This window comes from Mirounga angustirostris, unplaced genomic scaffold (assembly GCF_029215605.1).
Source record: "Mirounga angustirostris isolate CCGP_5_RB_7025 unplaced genomic scaffold, mMirAng1.0.hap1 SCAF_17, whole genome shotgun sequence".
Classification (NCBI taxonomy): Eukaryota; Metazoa; Chordata; class Mammalia; order Carnivora; family Phocidae; genus Mirounga; species Mirounga angustirostris.
The window spans coordinates 29,342,260-29,356,064 of record NW_026991725.1 but is presented as its reverse complement, the minus strand read 5'-3'; the positions used below and the strand labels follow the sequence as shown (position 1 = coordinate 29,356,064).

Below are 13,805 nucleotides of genomic sequence, written 5' to 3'. Positions count from 1 at the left end.
TGGGGGTGCCCACGCATGCGCACACTCGACCTTCCTTCCCGTAACCTCCAGAAGCACGCAACCCGTAAAAAAAAAAAAAAAAAAGACTGCCAGAAGCTCAATGCGCATGTGTGGTTACACCAACACCCTGGCCGCCTCCGCCTTCTGTCAATCTGTCCGCCTAGCAATCTCTGCTCTATAAACACTGTCCGGAAATAGTGCCCATTTCTGGAAACGTGGCCCTCCTAGCCAATCTCTGCTAGGGGCTGTACGACGGGACCAGCGGGGACGCGCCGGCTCATTGGTTAGACTGGAGGCGTGGGCGGGGCCAAGGGTCGAGGTGCGGCCAGAGCAAGGAGGCGCGAAGCGGAGCAAATCTGCAGCCGCCGGGGGAGGCGTGGCCCCGGGGGCGGCCGGGAAGGCGGTGAGGGGGCGGGGCTCGAGGCCGGGGCGGGGCGACCGTAGTCCCGGAGCCCAGCGGTCGGCGGCCGGCGGCGGGAGAGTGCGGGCGAGGGGAGCGCGACACTCGCTGGTTGGGGAGATCGGCGCTCAGCCGGTAGGTGACTGGGCGGGACCGCGGAGACCGGAGCGGGGCGCCGAGGGAGCGGCGGGGATGAGTCGCCCCTCAGTCCGGGGCCGGGCCGCGGCCTGGCCCGCCGCCCGGAATGGTGGGGGTCGGCGGCGCGGCCGGTCAGATCCACTCGCGCGGGGGCCCTCGGCGGCGGGCCGCGAACGCTCGCTTCACACCACGCTGCCAGGGCCAAGGTCGCACGCCGTGCTCGCCTCGCACCCCCGCAGGCCGCACACGCGCCCAGAGCGCGTGAAGGGGCGCCCTGCTTCCCCTTCCCCAGCACCCCCTTTCCCCCGCGCTCAGCTGCCCCGCCGCCAAGCCCGCCCATCCTGCTCCTCTCCCTGGGTGCCCCCAGGGTGGGAACTCGCCTCGGCTCGGGACGGAAGGGACGGAAGGTGGCCGATGCACAAGCGCTCCGGGTCTGTGCGCCCTCCCACCTGCCCTGGCAGTGAAACCCTTGGCCTTCCCTTGGGAAGTTCTCTGGTCACACCCCGAGGCGGGGAGAAGGAGCAGAGCCTGCCCTTGGCACCCAGCGGGGCAGTGCTGGCCACTCTCAGCATCCTCTTTCTTACCCTGACCCTTCTGTAACCCTTCTGTCCGCTCCACTCAGGACTTGATCTGTGGGCTCCGGTATAATATTCCCATCTGGGAAGCCCACGGGGCACCAGGCAGAAAGAGGCCACTTGTACAGTGCGGACCCCCACCTGCGCAGAAGCCTCCTTGGTGATGGGTAACTTCAGAAAAAGCGTTTCCTTCCAAATTGGAGTTTTAAATGTTGCCTTCCGTCTTAAAAGGTGAACAGGGGAAGTAGTGTGGGGAGAAGAGGATGAATGGAGAAAATGTACAGAAATCAGTGGTGTAAGTGGCAGAATTATTTTTGTTCACTGGAGATAGTGAACACCAGTGACTTGATTAAGGAATCTAAAAGCAAGTGAAATTGAATGATAAGTGGGGCCCAGTACAAAATAGCAGTCTGAAGTTCATTCCAGGAAAAATGTTGAAAACCCCTTGACTAGAAACATGGTCTGTCTGAAAGATTAGAGGGAGATAGTATCTTAACATTAGTGATGTGTTTTTTTTACTCTCTATCTTCATACCTGTAACCTCCTTTTTCCTTCAGACAGCTGCGGGGAGACATAAGACATTGTTGTCCTCTTTTAAAGGTGAGGTGCCTGAGGCAGGTGGGGGGGTTAGTATTCATCATAGCTAGAACTCAGGGTGAGGAGCCTGGGCCACTGGTGTCTTACCCAGGTTCCTTTCCCTGGACCAGGACCACATGATGGGACTTAGTTGCAAGAAGAAGGGAGAAGTTTGGTGTGGTATTTTTGCTCTCACCATGAGAGGACAGGTGCTTGTGCTTACAATGTATTTGGATTTACTCTTGGGTGTTTTTTTGTTTGTTTGTTTGTTTGTTTGAAGATTTTATTTATTTATTTGACCGAGAGAGACAGTGAGAGAGGGAACACAAGCAGGGGGAGTGGGAGAGGGAGAAGCAGGCTCCTGGCTGTGCAGGGAGCCTGATGCGGGGCTCCATCCCAGGACCCTGGGATCATGACCTGAGCCGAAGGCAGACACTTAACGACTGAGCCACCCCAGCACCCCTACTCTTGGGTGTTTTTTAAGTGATGTCAAAGTCAGTTTCTTGGGTGCAGTGATGCCAGACCTCTGACACCTTTAAAACATCCTCCTTTATTTTGAAGGGTGTGGTGAACTTCTCAGAAGGTCTCAAAAATAAAAGAGTCTCTGACTTTAATTTTAGAAATACGTACCCAGGTGTATGTTCCAGCCCTTTTGTAAAATAAGACCGCAATATGCTGCCAGGCTTTAGGTCACCTTCTGCCTGTTTTCAGATTATAAGGAGCAGTTCTAAAGGGGGTTTTTTGCCCCTGGTATTGTCTGTTAGGGTTTGTGGGAGCGGCACCACAGACAGAGACCCTGCCAAATGAGCCTTCATCTATTAAACAAAAATGTCTGGCTGGCCGTTTCGCCTCAACAGATGGAGGTTTGGTTCCTCATTTTGGTTCTCCTGTTGAACACTGACTCCTTTGTGATCTGCTTGGAGTGTTTGTATATCATTTAATGTTGAGAAGAAGCCTTGCCCTGATTGGTTGTCCAACTCCAGGCAACTGTTGTGATTTTTTTGGTTCATGGTAACAGTTCATCCTGGCCAAGGTCTGGTGAGAGAGCTCTGTAGAGATGGGAAAGGCAAAGCCTCATCCAGGCTTGTTTTCTTTGTTGTTGGCACCCTCTTAAGAGCGTTCTATCACTTTGGCCTGAGAAGTCACTTTGAATTTCCTATTTTTTTTCCTGTCTCAGTGGACAGCACATGAGCTTTTCTAACAGGTCTGCCTGCCTTGATGAAGAGCTGACAGATTCATATCGGTTGGCCTGACAGATGCTCTTTCTGGGAGGATAGTTAAGAAAATTGTAGAACCAAACTCAGTCCTAAATGAAAAGTATAAGTCAGCTTGATACTCGTATGGGCAGCATATTTGTACCAATGGCTTCCATCATCTCAAAGCTGTTTTTTTTTTTTCCTGGCAAAAGGTTAAAATGCAACTAAAATTCTGCTTTCGTGATTAATAAGTCACTACCGCAGTTGTGTCTGATGCTTCCTGTTTGCCCCATTTTAGTATTTCAGTTAAACTGGAAACATCTGAGCATTATGGGCACTTTTGATGGCACCGGTGTGAAATTGGGGGGAAGGGAGACAATTCCATGTCAGTGGCTTTGGGGAACTGTAAGGATAAGCCAGGCCGTCTGGCCTCTGCACACGACGGGAGGAAGGGAAAGGAGTGGGGGCTGAGCATCCTCAAGGGGTGGGATGAGCGCTTGAAGTGATGCACGTGTGAAGGCTTTGCATGTACTTGGTGATGCTGACTGAAATGTTGAAAGCAGATTAGAAATAGAAAGCTAAACTTAGGGCAAATTGGGTAGTAGAACATTTCAGTTGAGCTGAGTGAGACATTGAAGTATGTTGGGTATGGAGCCTTTAGTTCTAGGCTTGTCTTATTTACCCAAGTGATACTACAGAGAAAAGTCATTTTTCCTGAGTGGCCTGTGTGCCCTTCTTTGTATGAGTTTAAAACTCCTCTTCCTGACTTGCTGTTTTACGTCCTTTAACCCCTTATCCTCCTGATAGAAATCCCTTAAAATTATATGGCATCAAGCATAATGGTACTTTGTAGCCTTTTTTTTTTTTTGCTATTTTGTTACAACACTAGTGTAAAGAAAGGCAGGGCCAAAGATCAAGAACAGGAAGCCTCGTAAGGAGGAATAAAGTGGATGAGATTACTCAGGACGTCATTGTCATGCCCAGAATCTAAGCCCACATTTCTGGACCTCTAGTTCACTGCTTTGTCTACTAACCTACTCATGAAAGGATAAATTGGGCCCCCCGCCCAAAACATGCCAGTTTTGAATATAACTAAACCAGGCTGGTTGCTTTATTTATCTATTTATGCTCACAAGTATTAATATTAATAAGTATTGCTAACGATTATTAACTGGTGTTGGTTATTCATAATCACTTATTAATAAAAGGCTGAAAGATGAAGAGCACATCCTCCGGACGAGTCTGCTTATCTTCGTGTTACAGATGCAGAAATTAAGGCAGAGCAGTCAAGTGTTTGGACCGGAGCAATAGAGCAAGTCTGCGGTGTCTCCGGTATCAAATGTGGGGGTTTAGGCTGTCAAGTCAGACAGACCTGGGTCAGGTCCAGGTCTGCCACCGTCTGCCTGTGTGACTCAGGCAAATCACTTCACTTCCCTCGGCATCGGGTGCCTCATCTGTAAATGGGATCAGAAATACTTGATGGGGTTGTTTCGAGTAGAAAATGAGAGAATATATGTCAAGTGCTGAGCTCAGTGCCTGGCACATAATAAGCCACAGAACATGACGCCTATAAATGGTGGTGGTGGTGGTCATTCTAGTAATAGCAGTGGTCCTCGTTCCCTTTTTTCTGTAAGACAATGTCAGGAAGGGTCAGACTGCCTGACAGGGCAGAGTCATTTTCTCAGTAGGACCTCCGGGGGGGTGTTTCTTCTGTGTAGGGGTTTCGCTGTCACGTTCTTCCTGTCGTGTACTAAATACTGCCCTCACCACCCTCCGAAGGAGCCAACAGAGGCCCAGGCTGTGCCCGATCAGAGCTGGTGATCCTAAACCCAGGGCATCCTCGGCCCACCCAGGACTCTGAGCCAGAAGCTGGGCTGGGCCTTGCTAGGACTCCCTTCTGTGCCACCGCCCCCCCGCCCCATGTGGTGAAACGGGTCCCAGCTTTAGCTCTGGAGATGAAAAATGGGAAAATACTGTATAGAATATAAGTCAGCAAGGACTTGTTCTTTGTTTGAGGGACTCAGAGGGAGATTTTGGTTCCGTGGGGTAAGGTTCTCACCACTGCATGGCACCCCCAGCTCACCATCCTTTACTGCTTATAAATACATTTTTGTCAGCTTATTGCTACTCCCATATCTGGGGGTCCTGGATCTGTAGTCAGGGGCTTGCAGATCTTCCTTTAATCACCCAAGGAAAAAAAGTTTCATGCTACATTTTAAATTGCTTTTTCCTCTTCTTAATACGAAACAAAAATATAGGCTCCCACCAGGCTGACATTCCCTTTAAATAACATTTTGTTTTCTCTTGGGGAAGCTGTCTTCATGGCCAAAGAGTCATTTCTAAAGTGAACCTAGTTTTTAGAAAAAATAGATCACCGGATGTCAAGCCTCCTGTGGAGCTCAGTTAGATGAAAATGAAACCAGCAGGCCTGAAGTGGCAGCTCCACACTTGACTTCAGGCTGGAGGTGAGAGGCAGAGTGTCTGGACCCGGCTCACTAACTGGTCAGCCTCACAGAGTGCATTTGATAGGGGCCTTAGTCATTTTCCAGGCAGCTTTACTTAGGTGAGCAGAGCACTTTCTCTAGAAGCTGAGTCACCCATGCAGGGGTGTAGGTGACAGGCAACTTATTCCCTAGCACAATGGCAGAGGAAGTCTTGAGCAGACCTCGTCAAGAAGCCCTCTGCCACGGGGCACCTGGCTGGCTCAGTCAGAAGAGCATGTGATTCTGGATCTGGGCGTCATGAGTTCGAGCCCCATGGTGGGCTTAGAGATTACTAAAAAAATAATAATAAATAAACTTAAAAAAAAAAAAAAAGAAGCCCTCTGCCAAGATCACTTTTATTTCAGCTGAAGGGCTTTGGAGGCAGGGATAAGGAAACAAATGGGAGGCTCCCAAGGTTTGCCAACCAACAGAGAGATGGATCCCCTGGCTAGGGGGGGTCATGTGAACAAGGCACAGAGCCCAGATCAGCGGTGTCACTGTGCTCCTGAGTCCAGCCACCTTGAGGGTGGAAAATGGCCAGCTTCCAGTGACAGTCAGCAAAGAAGCAGGAGGGGAGCTTTGGCTCCGGGGAGCTGGGAAACCCCTTGGCAAAGAGCAGAGAGAGCAAACTGTGCTTTGGTGTGAAAGACCTTTTGGGGAACCCTTTCCTACCTGTCTTTCTTTTTGCCACCTGAGTTGGAAGGCTCTGAAGAGTGCCTGTGATTGAAAAGGCTAGATTAAACCCTGGACATCAGGAAACTGTCATTTTACTGTCATTCCAAGCCTGCCACCACTTCAGTTGTCTACACAGCCAGGGCTGGTGTTTGGACTCAGAAAGAAGCAGCAGAGGAAAGTCCTGAGCCATCCCTGCCCCCCAGTTTCTGGTTGCTATGGCTTCTGCTCACCCTCTTCCCACTAAGGCCATGACCAGGCATCCACCAAGACAAAGAGTCTGTTCAAAACTCTCTGTTCTAGACCCGTGGAGTTGGTGTTGAGCTTGACAACTAATGGTCAGGGACATCTGTAGGCAATGTCCAGGGTTACCCACAAAGAGGGCTTGACTTTATTGAAGCCTCAGGAGAAGAACTAACATTGCCTTGCAAGTGGTCACAGGCTCCGCCTCAGCCCCATAGGCACACCCAATCAATCTGAACTAGCCAGCCATCATTTTAGGCAAGCATGGCTAAGTGACCTTTAGGCCTCAACCACTCTGTCAAGAAAGAGCTCTTAGAATTACAGCCTGGAAATGACCATTACCATTCACATTCTCCCCTATTTTACAGAAGAGAAAATGGTGGCCCAAGGAAGCTGAGTGAGTTGCCCAAGGCCACATGGCTAGTTAATGGCGGAATCTGAACTAAAGTCCAGGCTCTTTTCCCTGTGCTGTGCTGCCTCTGAACAAAGGAACTACTCCTGGAGTAGGAATTGGATTTTTTTAACTAGTTCCTCCTTTATTCCCCCACCTTGACCTGTCAGTCTTTCTGCAAGCTCTGCCAGACCTGGGAAGGGTGGGGCCAGAGCAGCTGCTCTGGGCCTAAGAAAAAGTAAACAGAAGGCTATTCACTTGACACTCTCTTATACCAGGAGTTTGTGTAACCAAAAGGAGGTCAAGGTTGATAAGAGAATACAATTCTGGGCAGGGCTACCTGGAAGTCTCAAAGGTTGCCTGCATCTTTAGGGCACCTTCCTACCTCCCCAAGCAGTGTCTTACCCAGAATGGGCATTCAGATGCTATTAATGATCGACCATGAGGGTACAAACCCACTGGGCACGAAGAAACTCTTCTGCATCTTTCCACTGTGAAGAAGGGACATGTTGCCCATGGCACGCAGGTGACCGGAAAAGCCAGAGTAGTCAGGGGTCATTCCAACTGGATTCATCCAGGAATTCTCAGTGAAGAAGCTCTTCCCTGTGGGCAAAGCATGATGTCATATCTGGACGGTGGCCCCTGTAAGTTCAAAGAGCTGTCGTATCTGAAATCACCACCCACCTTCTGCTGTCATTGACATTTCCTTTTACTTGGCCAGAATTATTCAATATTGGTCTACTGGTCAATACTAGGGATGACTCGGAGATTTAGGAGGAAAGGGGGCCTTAGCTAACCTCAAATGAGGATGCTATTACCAATTAAGATGAGAAATGGACTCCTTTGGCACAAGAAGTTAGTTGGATGAACCAGGCTTTTGAGTCTGTGCTCAGTAGTCCCAGCTTACTGTTGGGACTGTACTATTGGCAGATGCTGTACTTTGAGAGGCAGGAATAGCTTTCTAGAGATAAGTGTAAAAGGCGGAGATTTGTGTACCACCTCCCGTCGAGCATATATGTGCACTTTGGAGCCCAGACAGATATTGTCCAGCACAGAAGGGTCTTTTAAAGAATTGGAAATAATTGGGTCTCAAGGTCAGCATTTAAGAAAGGGGACAAGGGTGGCTCGGTAGCCAGTTTGCATGACACCTTCTTGCTAGGGTACAGTCAGAATACAGCCACCCCTGGTCACCAGGCTCTGCCCACTCCTGCTCGCCAGGTGAATGGACAGTCTGGACACTCAGATGCCAGACCAGCCAGGCTCTTAGAGCCAGGACACTAGTATACTCTTCAGGAGTGTACCAGTCATCCTTTCAGTGAGCCTTTGCCAGGAACGTCCTACGGCAGGCTCTGGCAGGTGCGAGAATATGAAAACGAGGATAGTGGGTATACTCCCCTCAAGGAGCTTACATGGCAGGGGGGAAGACAGACACTGCAGGTGTTAAATCGTGGTCCCCGACTGTGGGGGCTAGATAGGAGCCAGCGTGGTCTGCCTTGTCCAGCTTGACCCAGCACTGTCACACACACAGTTCCTCAGAGGGGAGGAGCCCCACCTCCCATTCTGCAGGTACCTGGGTGGGATCTGTCAGCTTGGTGGAAAAGGAGCTTGAGGACAATCTGGAAACTTCGGCAGTGTGGGAGGAAAGGAACGCAGTTGCAGAGGTGAAGGCGCTGTCAGGAGAAGTGTGTGCTCACACATATTTCAGAGCCGAAGCAGACAAGTAGCCAGCTATTAAATGTATGGCTGACTTAGCCTAGCCTTCCAGGCTGGAATAGGGAAGTCGGTGACACAATGACAAATCCCATGTGCTTGGCGCCACTCTGACACAGGTTTGTAGGCAGATGATTCAAAGGCTGGCCCATGACAGTGCTTCTTCGTAATTAAGTCCAGCATTCCAGAAGAGCCTCTCCAGGGTTGCAATGGTGACAGCCTTGTGAGGGCAAGGACCTTGTCTGTCTTGGTCACCATGGCATCTGCTGGGCAGCACAGCACCTGGAGCATGGGAATCCCTGGCTAAGGATTCGTGGTCCAGTGAAAGTACAAGACTGATATCCACATTCCTCCTTCTGGGCCCTGCTGGTCTGAAAGAGGCTGAAAGAGCCACAGGCTATGCATGGTTTCCCCTCCTTGACCAAGGAATATTCTGAGAGCCTCTGAATATTCCGTTATACCACAGGCCCCATGACTTTCTTCCCTTCCCAAAGGAGGACAAGAGTGTGACCCTGTAATATAAAGGGACATGTCAAAGTCACCTTTGCTGCTCAAGTCCTCAAGTTGTCATTCAGGCCAGTCTGTCAAAGGGTGTGTAGGGCAGCATCTGAAATGAGGCCATGGTCAGGGTTCCACCGCCAAAAAGCAGAGCTGGACCATATGCTTCCTTCCATTTACCCCTGTGCATTGGAAGTCTTCTGTGGAAAACCGGGTTGTTTGGGTTTCTTGTTTATTCTGAAGTTCCTCAAACTAGTTCCTCAATTTCAAAACCAGTCACCAGTGAGTACAATGACCTTGAAGCCTCCTCCCTCACAGGGAGGCTGAACCTGTCTTTCTCCATCTGCTCTGCATACAGGTAGACCTTGCTTAAAGCCAGGCCCACTTGGGAAAACAGAGTTACCAACCAAGAGGAGGGCAGGGGTTGTATTTCAGTGGGATTAACCATAGCCCAGGGAACTGCTCCTTGCTCAGAATCCAGTTCAGAAGGGTAAATAAGGAGGGCTGTTTTTCACAACCAAATGTTGCTTGCAATGATGACCTCAAGGCTTGACAAGATCCAGAAGTGCATTTTGACTCATCAAAAGAAAGCTGATTGTGTTCGGCATGATTTTAGTGTCCAGGGCAGTTTATCGCACTGTAATCTTTGGAGATCGATCATTACCAAATGGTATACACTGCAGCCCTGCTTAATCAAGATGTTTAGTGACACAAAATACCCCATGAAACACACTTGAAATTTTTTTCGACAGAACATACATTAAAAATTCCCTGCTGGTTATTGTGTAAAATGAGGCCTGCGTATGGTTGTTCTGGGGTTTTTTTTCCCTCCCTGCTACTCCCCGCCCCCCCATTCTCCTGCATACCAATTCCATAATTGTCTGTGTGGATCAATGATGCCCCAGTGGCATCTTCTGTATGCTATTGGCACTCCTCATGCAAAGGATTCAAAAGTTGAATTGAAAATGCCATTGTAACACTTTTCTTTTAAAGCTTACACAATGCCCTTTATCAGGGGCCTGGAGACAAAGTACTGACTATATTTGTGAGGATACTAGCTGATGCTCAAGGCTTTGCTATTAAACAAACAAAAACAACAAAAACCACAGTAAAATAGCCTGGAGCCAGACCTTCTAAAATGCATGGCACAGGGCGCCTGGGTGGCTCAGTCGTTAGGCATCTGCCTTCGGCTCAGGTCATGATCCCAGGGTCCTGGGATCGAGTCCCACATGGGGCTCCCTCCTCGACGGGAGGCCTGCTTCTCCCTCTCCCACTCCTGCTGCTTGTGTTCCTGCTCTCGCTATCTCTGTCTCTGTCAAATAAATAAATAAAATCTTAAAAAAAAATAAAAATAAAACGCATGGCACATTTGAAGTTTGTCATAGAATTGGTCCTTGCGATGGGCCCAAGTGTGCATGACCTGATACCCACGCTGGGCATGGGTAGACTAAGGAACATGGGCCTGCCACGTGTCCAGCTTGGTGTCTTTGCTTCCCATTGCCATTTTAAAGTTGCTTTTCTCCAGAACATAGGCTGGCTGCGTTTATGCTCCCTAATTGAGATGCCTCCTCCTGGGTCAGTCCCTGGGTTTCTCACTAACAAACCTTTAGCTTGTGGCAGCTTCTGCATTTGGGTCTCAATTCTTAAAGCTTTAGATCACATGAAAATAGAGTGTTATGGTTAAGAATATGTACTTTGACGTAAGAGCCCTGTGCACAAATCCGGCTTCTGCCGCTTCCTTGCAGAGTAGCATCAGACTAATTACTTGAGCTCCTGAGCCTCAGTTTCTTCCTCCATATAAAGGGAACAATATTAGTGCCCTGCTCACAGAGTTCCTGAGAGGGTCCAAGAAATAATGCATGCATTACCTAATATGTAGCAAACAATAATAGCTGCCATTATTTTTATTGTTATTGACACCGGCATGTAATTAACATGTATACATGTAGCAGCAGATTGTTGAAAACACCCAAAGATGTCCACAGGACAGCTAATTTCAACCTGAGCTGTCAAGGAATTCTGGGTCCTGGTTCCTCAGGCACCAGCAGCTCGTTCCTCAGTCCATTCGGAGCTGGGCACTGCCAGCAGAGGGAGAGGCTGGGCAGCACGTGCAGAATGCACTTCAAAGGGGGCGCCTGGGTGGCTCAGTTGGTTAAGCGACTGCCTTCGGCTCGGGTCATGATCCTGGAGTCCCGGGATCGAGTCCCACATCCGGCTCCCTGCTCAGCGGGGAGTCTGCTTCTCCCTCTCCCGCTCCCCCCTCTTGTGCTCTTTCTCTCTCTCACTCTCTCTCTCAAATAAATAAATAAAATCTTTAAAAAAAAAAAAGAATGCACTTCAAAGAACATCCCCCTCGTAGGCTGGCCTTGCCTTGCTGACTCCTTCTACCCTTCTGGTCTTGGGATTCTCCCCTCCTCCTTTGACAGCTTCTGTTCCAGACCTTCCTCCTGACACTAGCGCTGCTGGCTAGAGGCTCTGCGAGGTGGATTTCAGCTCTGCAGAGGCAAGGACTTTCAAACAACTGGTACTTCCAGTCCCGGAAAGGACCACTCATCTTGTATCAGCTTCTTTCTCATTGGAGGTTTTGCTAACGTTTACTAGAGCACCCACTGTGTTCCAGCCACAGTATTGCCCCTTTAAAGATTGCTTCTTGCATCTAGTTGTCCTGTAAAATCCTGTTGTTTCAGTTCGAGCATCCCTGTTTTACAGATGAGACATCTGAGTCTCAGAGTAAGTGATCTGCACCTGGTCACCCACCCGAGTGTTAGAGACTACAGTTCGAACTCAGACCTTTGGACTCCAAGGCCATCCTATTATGTAGCTGGGAGGCCATCCTCAGGATTAATAAGTGATATGTTGGAATAAGTGACCCCCAAAGGCCCTTTTGATCCCAAGATCATTTTGTGATTCCTTTATTTATCCAGCCGGCCATTCTCCCCAACTAGATTATAAGCACCTTGAAAGCAAGGATAGCATCTTTCTAGCAAATAACTAATATAATGTTTGGGAACCACCTGTCCTGGACTGATCAGTGCTGCCTACTTTCCTGACACATAGAAACGAGAAAAGAGTGACCATGCAGAGAGTCACCCACAAATTCCGGTTCCAGGTATTTAGCTAGAATTTACCTATACAAGTGAATAAAGGGTTTTTTGGGTTTTGTTTTGTTTGTTTTTGCAGTAATACTTAGTGAAAAACTGGGAACAATTTGCAAGAGTACCCATAGAAGAATAGGTGAAGAAATGAGTACATTTATACCATGGAATCTTAAGGAGCCATTTAAAAAAATGCGAGAGAGCTACATACATTGAAGTGGGACAGTGTCCATAATCTACTGTGGGTTTTTTGTTGTTTTCTTAGGTCTTTTTAATTTTGTTTTTAGAGAGGGAGTGGAGGGGCGGGGCAGAGGGAGAGGGGAAGAGAATCTTCAGCAGACTCCACACCCAGCATGGAGCCCGACTTGGGGCTCAGTCTCACAACCCTGAGATCACCACCTGAACTGAAATCAACAGTTGGACGCTTAACTGACTGAGCCACCCAGGCACCCTCCATAATCTGTCGTTAAGTGAAAGATATAACTGGTAGAATATTAGATATCTATAAGCCCATGTTTCTTTTAAAAATAGTCCCAAACTTTATATATGTATGCTAATGGAACTAGAAGGATTTACACCAAATTTAAGGGTTTCTTACATTGTAGGGAGGAGGGAATGGGGCAAAATTCTTTTTCTTTCTTTCTCTCTTTCTTTCTTTCTTTTTCTCTAAGTACTTTGTATGGTTGTAATTTTTACAGTGAACAAGTATTACTTTTGTAGTTGAAAACAAAATACAGATTTTTTTTAAAAAGGGTCAGATATTATGTAAAGAAGGTAGGAGAGATTCACTAGAACAGCATGCCTCCTTCAGGTTTCCCAGATTCAGACCAACCCTTGCGTCCCACCCGTGACATAAGCAGGGAAGGAGGGGCTGGTGGCTTTGTCTCAGGGCCAGTTGCGCTGTGTGTCCCGCTCTCTATGGGCCACTGGTGCCCACAAGCATTTCTTACATCCCGCACTAGCGCAGGCCTTCACTACTGCTCACACTTGGCCTTGGTGACTATAAATAAAAGCAAGGAAGCCGTGGCCTTCAGAGTTGAGGACGGCTGCCAGGGCCATCTTTGAGCACCTTCCTACTTCTTGTTTCCCACAGCCCCCAGTGGGAAACAAGAAAGAGACAGAAACGAAAACCAAAACCAGGAGGGACGGGCTTGCCCATCTCCAGCCCCCTGTTTCAGTAGCATTCGCTGACCAGCCACAGAGATTCTGATGAGGTTGCCAGTGTGGGTGGTGTGGGTTGGGGGTATTTATTATCACGTATTTATTAAGCCCCACTCACAAATGTGAACCAGATGCCTCTTCAGTTCTTATCCCATACCACAAGACCCTTTTCTAGTGATCGCTTGTTTTCGTTATGAAAGTAATACTCCCCAGAGAACATCTCTGGGGGGATATACAAGAAACCGGTAACTGGGATCCCCTCAGAGGGATGGGGCAAGGATGAGAAGGCCTTACACTTCACTGTATATCCTTTCTGTATTTTTTTAAACACTTGGAAACATTATCTGTTAAAAAATGAAAACAGACAAGTAATACAAGCTCTCTGAAAAAAACATGGAAAAATTAGAAAAGTATAAAAAAATATTAAAACACCAAGACTGAGCCATTGCTGCATGTCTGTGCTAGGAGTCTGCATTTTTATTTATTTTTGTTTTTGAAAATATTTTTTTAAAGATTTTATTTATTTGAGGGACGCCTGGGTGGCTCAGTCATTAAGCGTCCACCTTCGGCTCGGGTCATGATCCCAGGGTCCTGAGATCGAGCCCTGCATCGGGCTCCCTGCTCGGCGGGAAGCCTGCTTCTCCCTCTCCCACTCCCCCTGCTTGTG

The 13,805-nt window shown here is 48.5% G+C and overlaps 1 protein-coding gene across 3 annotated transcripts in view; it reads left to right on the top strand.

Annotated features, from left to right (window-relative positions):
• Nucleotides 1-391: 391 nt before the first annotated feature.
• The window catches only part of MAP3K14 (mitogen-activated protein kinase kinase kinase 14), a 45,117-nt gene continuing 31,703 nt past the window's right edge, over nt 392-13,805 (top strand). For 2 of the 3 annotated variants that reach the window (XM_054510772.2, XM_045888726.3), the window contains exon 1: nt 392-535. The gene's annotated coding sequence lies outside the window, so the exon portion shown is untranslated. Of the gene's footprint in view, nt 536-912; nt 1,714-13,805 lie in introns of those variants that run through there. The other variant, XM_045888727.3, reaches the window with a different exon arrangement.